The sequence below is a fragment of the Salvelinus fontinalis genome, chromosome 2 (assembly GCF_029448725.1).
Source record: "Salvelinus fontinalis isolate EN_2023a chromosome 2, ASM2944872v1, whole genome shotgun sequence".
NCBI classification, from domain to species: domain Eukaryota; kingdom Metazoa; phylum Chordata; class Actinopteri; order Salmoniformes; family Salmonidae; genus Salvelinus; species Salvelinus fontinalis.
Window position 1 is genome coordinate 69,071,029 of NC_074666.1, and position 9,970 is coordinate 69,080,998.

Below are 9,970 nucleotides of genomic sequence, written 5' to 3' on the forward strand. Positions count from 1 at the left end.
AGAAATAAGCTGCGTATGTAACATTTCTGGGATATTTTATTTCAGCTCATGAAACATGGGACCAGCACTTCACATGTTGCGTTTATATTTTTGTTCAGTATAGTTATGACCTGAAACAAACTAAGACCTTATGTAAATAGGTAACACTTTCATGAAAAAGCATTAGAAAACGATTTATAAATGTGTTTAAGCATTACAATTCATTAGCATGTTTTGTAGTATGTATAATAATCAATAAAGCATTTGAAACATTTATGAACATTTATAAGAATTTATAATGGTTCATTAATAATTATTTGAATATGGGTTACGATGATAGTAGTGTACCACTGTACAACGGACAAGCTCCTTTGAACGAAAAGAAGACAATGGATCACATAGATGTATAAGGAAGATTGACTTCAAATCTGATATTTTCAACCGTACTGAAGAGTGCAGTACAGCCATTTCAATAAATGTTTATTAGTCAGGCTCTTTTTCATAAAATTAAATAAATAAACTTTGCAAAACGAGCACATTCCAGTAGACGTGTTATTTCACCCAGGACCTTAAATCTGTGACGCTTTTCTCTCTCGTTCTCGCTCATGGCCCAACCTCGCCGACTGCTGGTGAAAAACTTAATTGTATTGGAAATGGAATCACGTTTTATGGTGTGCCCATCTATGCACACGTTACACACACTTTACACACTCTTTACACACACAAACTTTACACACTCTTTACACACACACACTTTACACACACTTTACACACACACACACACACTTTACACAAACACACACACACACACACACACACACACACACACACACACACACACACACACACACACACACACACACACACACACACACACACACACACACACACACAATCATCATACACGCTGCTGCTACACTGTTTATCATACATCCTGATGCCTAGTCACCTTACCCATATACACTGAACAGTGTAATAGAAAAAGTGGCGTGGCAGCAATTTGGCTGAAATACAATTTGCACATGTTTGCATACTGTTTTCAAAACTGTTAAACTTAAGTTCAAAACCTAAAATAACACAAAATTGAATAAGACAGCAATTTACTACATTTATACAGTAATACCGTATTGAAATATATTCAAAATCAAAAAAATGAAATACTATCAAAACAATTAGACCAACTACAGCTGATTGCCATTGTAGCTGAACACCTACCCAGGTGTTAGTCTTTCACTTTCATTACCATCTATACAGAAGGGGACATCTTAGGAATAATGCTGTACTGTAATGTAAACATGGACCCAGACAGAGATAGAGAAGTGGCTGACAGAGGAAGAAGAGTGGCTGGGAGAGGGAGAGGAGTAGATATGTGTGGTGGAAGAAGACTGAGAGGAAGATCAAGAGCTGTAGTCTCAGATGAGATTACGTAAAGCATGGTCTATCAATGAGAGACACTGGTCTGAGAGTGCAGGCAATCTGCAACACTCAACAGTGGCATCTATTGTGAGAAATGTCCGGCAAAACAACAGGTAAGATGTGCATTCTGCAAGGCCATCTGACTGAACTGCACATTACAGAAGTAAATTGAGCAAAGCCTCCAAACCCACTTGTGTGTAATTGTTTTTGTATTTCTGCTTAGGACCCAACGGTTACCTCCCACAGGCGGGAGAGGTATGATTTTCAGCAGGAAACTGCAATCATTGATATGGTCATCAGAAACAATGACATAAAACTCACAGAGATTGTTGGCAGACAACATTACATTTGGAAATATTCACAATGTAAGCACAACAACTATTTCTAGAGTCCTGAAACAACATCAAGTTAGGATCAAGCAGTTGTACACTGTCCCCTTTGAGAGGAACTGTGAACGAGTCAAGCAACTCAGGAACCAATATGTCCAGGTAAGATGACTATAAAACACATAACTGGTTTTGAACAAAACAAAGCAGAGGCACACAATGGCATGTTTTCAGGTATAATGTAAACTACCGTAATAGCCTAACTCTTACGTTGCCTTGTGGATTTATTGTAGAGAGTCATGGATATTGAAGCCAGGCAAACACCCCACATAATTCATCTTTGTGGATGAGGCTGGTTTCAACTTGGCCAAAACACGGCGGCGAGGAAGGAATGTGATTGGGAAAAGAGCCACAGTGGATGTCCCGGGCCAGAGAGGTGCCGACATCACAATGTGTGCTGCAATATCCTCTGATGGATTGTTGTTAAACAAACCGCTAATTGGGCCATACAACACCGAGCATCTCATTTCATTCCTGGGTGACCTCTATGGAAGGGTTGTGCCGGGTGAGGACAGGGTTGCAGTGAGGCGAAATCGGCCAACGTTTGTAATTGTATGGGACAATGTGGCATTTCACCACTCCCGTGCCGTCACAGAGCGGTTTGCAGCCCATCCCAGGCTGGTGTAACATTTTTCCTCTCACCTTACCCTCCATTCCTCAACCCCATAGAGGAATTATTTTCCTCGTGGAGGTGGAAGGTTTATGACCTACATCCACATGATCAAATGTCCATCCTGGACGCATAAAATGGACATATCTGCAGAAGATTGCCAGGGATGGACCAGGCATGCCAAAATATTATTTCCTATGTGTATTGCCCAAGATGACATAAGATGTGATGTGAATGAGAACCTGTGGCCAAATGCAGAAGATAGGGTTGACTAGCATTGTGGTTTATCAAGAAGCTGATTCAACAGTATGATCATTACACAGGTGCACCTTAAGCTGGGGACAATAAAAGGCCCCTCTAAAATGTTTAATTTTGTCACACAATACAATGCCAAAGATGTCTCAAGTTCTGAGAGCATGCAATTGGCATGCTGACTGCAGAAATGTCCACCAGAGCTGTTGCCAGATAATTGAATGTTAATTTCTCTACCATAAGCCACCTGCAGCATTGTTTCAGAGAATTTGGCAGTACGACCAACCAGCCTCACAACCGCAGACCATGTGTAACCACACCAGCCCAGGACTTCCACATCCAGCTTCTTCACCTGCGGGATCGTCTGAGACTAGCCACCTGGACAGATGATGAAATTGCGTTTGCACAACTGAAAATCTCTGCACAAACAGTCAGAAACGTCCTCAGGGAAGCTCATCCGCGTGCTCGTAGTCCTCACCAGGGTCTTGATGAGACGGCAGTTTGGTGTCTTAATCGACCTAAGTGGCCAAATGTTCACCTTTGATGACCACTGGGATGCTCTGGATCGACGTGTACGACAGCGTGTTCCAGTTCCCGCCAATATCCAGCAACTTCTCACAGCCATTGAAGAGGAGTGGAACAGAATTCCACAGGCCACACTCAATAGCCTGATCAAATCTCGAAGGAGATGGGTGGCGCCGCATGAGGCAAACGGTCACACCAGATACTGACTGGTTTTCTGATCCACGCCCCCTACATTTTTATCAGTGACCAACAGATGCATATCTGTATTCCCAGTCATGTGAAATCCATAGATTAGGGACTAATGAATTTATTTAAATTGACTGATTTCCTTATATGAACTGTAACTCAGTAGAATTGTTGAAATTGTTGCATGTTGTATTTACATTTTTGTTCAGTGGAAGTATCTAACCCTACCACTCCAGTATCCCTGCACAATGTAAATGTGCTATTGGCACTGACCCTGGAACTGACCTTTACTTACTTTCTCGTGTTCTTCTTATTTCTATGTCTGTTTTTGATCTACTTGACTTAACAAAAATGGTTGTAGTAGTACTGCATTGTTGGGAAAGAGCAAGCAAGAAAGGCATTTCACTGTACTTGTGCACGTGACAAAAACTTAGGAGGAGTTAAAGGTGTTCTTTGTGTTGTTTGGGATTGCAATTTTGAAGTGTTGTTTTAACATCATCAGTGGTTTATATTCTGGTAGCATTGATATTACTTTGGAATTAGTTTATACATGATACTATATTGCCCTCTGGTGTATAAAGTCGGACAGAATACATTCGACAAACAGCCGTCAACTCAGAAATATACTTGAAACGTAATACATCCGCAGAACAAACCATACAATGACAGAGTCATCTAATAGAGGTAATCAAAATGGAACAGCCTTCATAATGTGTCAAAATATACACTGGCACAGTCCTAGTCTACTAGGCACAGACATCTGGTTTGAATGAGTGCTTTATACACATTTGTTTTGCAAGAGGGTATGTGATGAATTCATAAAGAAAAATACTATGAAGTTGATTGAATATTCAAACATCTAAATTATTCTCAATTATATTCCCTCAGAACCTTTAATTTCAAATATTTGTCATTTAATCTCAAAACTTACACGCCATATTCATGACCTCCTCCTAAAGGAGGTTTGTTTTGCTCCTAGCAGAACTCAGCTAGGCGAAGCGAATGTCTTGAAAAAAATTGCGATACTACTGTTGTTTGTCCCTCTTGAGCCACTGTCGCAACATCATAGTCCTAACACATAAATCAAGAAAAAAAATAAAAAATGTGCATGAAAACTAGTCATACATCTCTTGGCTAAGGATTTGGTCATTTAAACCCTTGTTACGGGCTATATTTATCTATAAAAAATTAAGTATGTTTATGATAGCCAAATGACATCAACTGACCTCAAAACACTAATCAAATGGCATACATACAGAAATACTTTTATCATACACACTAGCTCAACCATTTCAATGCAATGGACCATAAAATGAATTTCTAACTTCAAGATCAGGGCAATATGAGCCCTTATCATATTCATATGTCATGGTGCAAACATTTCAGTTACAGCAAAACATTGATTTTGGTCCTTTACATTTTTACAAGAGGACACCACAGATTTCACCCTGGGGGGCAAATGTCAGATACATGATGCCATAGGGTCCGAAACATACAGTATTCAGTATCCCTTGTCAGTATTTCCATGGAAAGCAGGTTTGGAGTGTGGTAGCTGTGCAGGTTGATTCACTGTCTTTGTATCAGACGGAGGGTGTTTGACGTAACGGCTTCTCTCAAGTTGCTTTTTCCCTGCCTCTCCTCTGCAGGTATCGGATGGCAGACAGTGCGCTTATGTTGGCCAGGAAAACTGTGTAACATTGTGTGGTAAAAAATATCACATGAGCCAATGCCAATGATATCTTCTTCTTATTGAATTCAACATTTGAGACATATTGTCACGCCCTGACCGTAGAGAGCTTTTTATGTCTCTATTTTGGTTTGGTCAGAGTGTGATTTGGGTGGGCATTCTATGTTCCGTTTTCTATTATTTGTATTTCTGTGTGTTTGGCCGGGTGTGGTTCTCAATCAGAGGCAGCTGTCTATCGTTGTCTCTGATTGAGAACCATACTTAGGTTGCCTTTTCCCACCTGTATTTGTGGGTAGTTGTCTATGTGTAGTTGCATGTCAGCACGCAGTTTAAATAGAATCTTTGTTGTTTTGTTAGTTTGTTTAGTGTTTATTCGTTTATTAAAGAAGTATGTATTCAAATCACTTGGCCTCATCGTTATGACGAACGTGACACATATTGTATAGTGTAATCATATAATAAACGAAGAAGAACAAATAGGCTGTTCACAAACATTTTACACACACTAGACGAGAACATAATAATAATCTTAAAAATGTATTAATAACATTGCCTTTTAACAAGGGGTCTATATAATTTCCTCAAATGTACAGTACATACCAGCCTTACAGCTTGTGGGTCAGCTGACTTCAACACGTCTGACTGACTGAGGGGTAAAAGGGAGGGATCTAATCCTACAGTGGAGACTGTAAGTTACTGTGTAAACAGTCAAAATAAATGTATCCCTTCAAGTTTGAACATTCTCTACTTTTCACATTGTGCCAACGAGAATCGTACTGTGCCGGCTTGAATATATATTCTTCACACCGTCAGCACGGTTCCAGCAGCTATGGTGGATACGCGAATATAGATAAATCGAGAGGACCTATGAAATGGTAAACACTGGTGCAACTGGTCTGAGAGTATTTTGTCTGCTCTTTTCCTCCAATATTAAAATGATCATTGGGGATGTGGCATTGTTCAGCTGCAGTGGCGTGCCGTGGGCCTTGGGCCTGGGCCTTCAGTGAGGTACTACACAGTCCCACCCAAATTAATCCACCTCTTATTACCATCATTATGATGCCATGGCTCTAGACACTATACATTTAGACAGAAACGCAGTATAACCAGGCGTTGCGTCACCTTGAAATTGACAAATTGACATTTTTTGGGTAAACAGTGTTTACCCAAAAACATGACACAATCAATGAGTCTTTTCAATATTTCCCTTCACCTTTTCATTGTGCAGCTCTGTTGCCCTGCTCGCTTGTTCTTTGAGCTGTAGATCCACTCCGGTGTCCCCAAAAGTTTTCAAAAGCACCATTGCTTGTAAGTGCCCAGCCGTACTTTGGTGTCTCGTTGCTGCCTTGGTTAGACAACTCAAGTTTGCAAAGCCAGTGTGGCTCCAAACACCAACTCGATCACTTGCAAATAATAGGCATTCCCAGCAGTACAGTTTGCAGTGCTTCTCGGAGCCTGTGAGCCATTGATAGCGCTGTTGGTCGGCGTCGGGCGACCTCTCCTTACAATGTCTAACTTTTCTTGAAAAGTTTGTCTTGAGAATGGCGTTATAATTATATCCTCGACCAAATCGATATCTTCTCCTTCCGCCATTGTGGGTTGAAAAAACAGCTTAGTAGTACACTAATTAATTCGTTTATCAAATTCAGTTTCCTAGATCTGCATAGGACCTGCCTCTCAATATTGGTAATCCAATCAAAAGACGTGCACGCACTACGCTTGCTAGCTGGCTCCTGTGTAACACTGGAGCCAGCCAGCAGGCGTACAATAGCCAACTCTAAAGCTGATTGGTTGACACTAAATTTTCATTTCCATTCACTATAAGCTACAAGCGCCCGCACTGTTGATTCTGAAGGCCTGAGGGCAGATTTTAGACCCCTGGCAACACATGATGGCTGAATATGATTGGATAAAAGATCTAACATAAAGACCAGCCCTCCAAATCTCAACCTGGGGCTGGAAGCAGTGCACCCAAGAGGAAAGCTATGAAATGAAGAGTATAACTCTTACTCTGGGGAATAATTTAATACATATTTGTGGGAAAATATATTTAAAAAAAAATTATATTCTGATGATGTTTAGGCCAGCAGAGAAGGCCTTGCTGTTCAGCTGTTTTAGGAGTACAATTGTCCCCACAGAGAGAATGGGCTTATTGTGATAATACACCTTCACACAGGGAATATGTCCAGGGGGAGATACGTGTGATTATCATTGACCTCACCTCCCATAACAGCTGCAGACAGAGCAGTTCTCATTACATTAGGTAGGGGACTTCCTGTTCTTTCACACCAAGTATTTCTGTGAGGCTTTAAGCGATGTTCTCCTCCATACACAACCTAAAATGACTTTTCCACTTAATTTGGCTGTAGTCGACTCCCAAAGACAGTTTGTGGATGTTTTTTTGCTTATTGAGGTATTTGGTTTTGAACTTGAACACCTTCAGGCCTATCTGAATCATTGTTGACTAGCTTGTTAAAGACACGTTGCTTATCACATGTATGGACAAGGTCACTGTTCCTTCTTAGAGCTGCTTGCTGGATGGAGTGGTGCTCTTTTGGCCACCAATGTGGGCCTATTCATACTTGCCCTTCGAAGGCAAACATGAGTAACACTTGGCTCAGGGCAGCTTGAGAGGTCACCCACTGTTAGTGAAGATGGGTTATCACGTACAATCATTCCTTTGGCATTTGGCTTAGCACTACTATGTGTGTCTAGTCAGTGTTCATTGACAGCTGGACTTAGGGTGTCAACTAAGATCACGATAGTGAGTAATGGATTATTGCTAATTAAGATTTTGTTACCTCTTCCCAGCTGGAAAAAGTTGGCATGGTACTTCATGAAGACATCATTTCAGTTTTTTACCTGGTTTTCTGGTTGATATAAGGCAACCAGATTGCATCCAGTTAAAGATGTCTCATGATTGGGGGGGAAAATACAGTATACAACTTGGCCATGATGTCAATAAAATATTTCAGTTTTCCCACTTGGGTTATGCCTTTAAAAAATGTAAATAGCCTACTCGAAGACTCTCAGTGGTGAATGTGCATGATAATGTGTACGAGATAATAATGAAGAAAATGTCCGTACAGGGGATTAGCAACAGCCATCTGCACATCCTGATATATCCTCCTCTGCTCTTCTAGTTATTTGAAGATCCTGCACTGTAGGTTGTACAGCAGTTGATCAGGAAAAGGCTTGTCTTGGATGCCCAGCGTGTATATAAGTCTGATGGTTCTGAGAAATGACCGCTTGATCTGGTCGACAGGAACCAGAGACCAGGAGTCAGATCTCTGCCTTTTGCCGGTTGAGACCCTAAGCCAGACTTCCCTTAGGGAGAAATCGTTTTTTCCAGAAGAAGTTCTCATCTGTGAAAAAGTCCTCACATATGTCCGGATCCACTATGGCACCTTTGGTCTCACTTGACTTACGGTTAAACTGTGTGAACACCTGGATCGGACTAGGGACTTGGTTATCTTCCTCATCTCAGTCCGCAGATGAGACAGATGAGAATAAATGATCGTAGGCCTCTAGATTCTTATTGGCTGAACGGCCGCAAGAAAAGATGGACACCAGCTCCTCCCTGCTTTGGACTGACACCTCCATTACAGGGTAGAACTCAGAGTAGAAATGCTCATACTCAGGAACTGAATCACTGTGGTGTTTTTGCAACAAAAATGTTTTATAATACTGTCGGGCGCTGCCTAAAAAGAATGGTTGGGGGATGTCACTTGGAGAACTTAGCATTGCTACATTTTCATGGTAAATACCAGACCCAATGCTAACTGGGTCTGGCTTGCTTTCCCACAAGATACCAATAGAGTTGGGTGACTCATCGCTTGTGATAGGATCAGTGCTTGGATTATCAGCACTTAGATTTTGTGAGAATTCTTCATCAAGATGTTGCCGCTGGAGCGGTCAGGTTTGGAGTCGTCGAGGTGAGTGAAGTAGCCTGAGTCTGCGACATTGAAGGTGTCGGCTGCCTTGCTCTCTGGTGGCTGGGGTAGAACACTGAATTGTTGGGCATCGCTGAACATACACAGTCGCAAAATTTAATTAAGGGTCAGCTTCTCCAACTCATTCCAAAAAGTGGAGATTGCGTACACAGGACGTGTTTCGCAAGGGTCTTTTTCAATTCCCTCACGCTCTGCTGTTTTCACTGTGGTAACAGTGTTCTCTGTTTTGACCTCTGTATCAACTTTCCTTCTCCCTCGTTGCTTTGCTTTGGTAAAGTTTTGCCTCTTGACCATTGAAGCTGGTTTGAATATCAGGTATACCAGAGCTTTCAAATAACTTTACTGGCAAGTCTAAGTCATTGTTAAGTTTATCTGGTAGTGCTATCGTAGATCCTTTGTTAGACTTCTGTCCCGAAGCAGTCACCAGTTAGCCTGGAGCTAGCCTGGAGCTCGGCCCATCTCCCGGCTAGCCGAAGAGATCCATCAGACGATTCCTGGGCTTCAATACCTCTTTTGCCAATTGGCCTGGACCCTTTGCTGCCGACACAGAGCCCCGCCGATCCATCCCGAATGGTCTGCCGACGTAGCCGTTCGAGGGGGTTTGCGACGTCCCCCTGAGGCCCATCTGCTAGCCTGCCAGCCCCGGCCTGCTAGCTGTCTGAATCGCCGTGGTGCCTCTAGAGACAAAACCTCTCTCATTTTCACTCAATGCCTAGGTTTACCTCCACTGTACTCACATCCTACCATACCCTTGTCTGTACATTATGCCTTGAATCTATTCTTCCTCGCCCAGAAATATGCTCCTTTTACTCTCTGTTCCGAACGCACTAGACAACCAGTTCTTATAACCTTTAGCCGTACTCTATGTTACTCCTCCTCTGTTCCTCTGGGTATGTAGAGGTTAACCCAGGCCCAGCAGCCCCCAGAATTACTCCCATTCCCCAGGTGCTCTCATTTGTTGACTTCTGTAACTGTA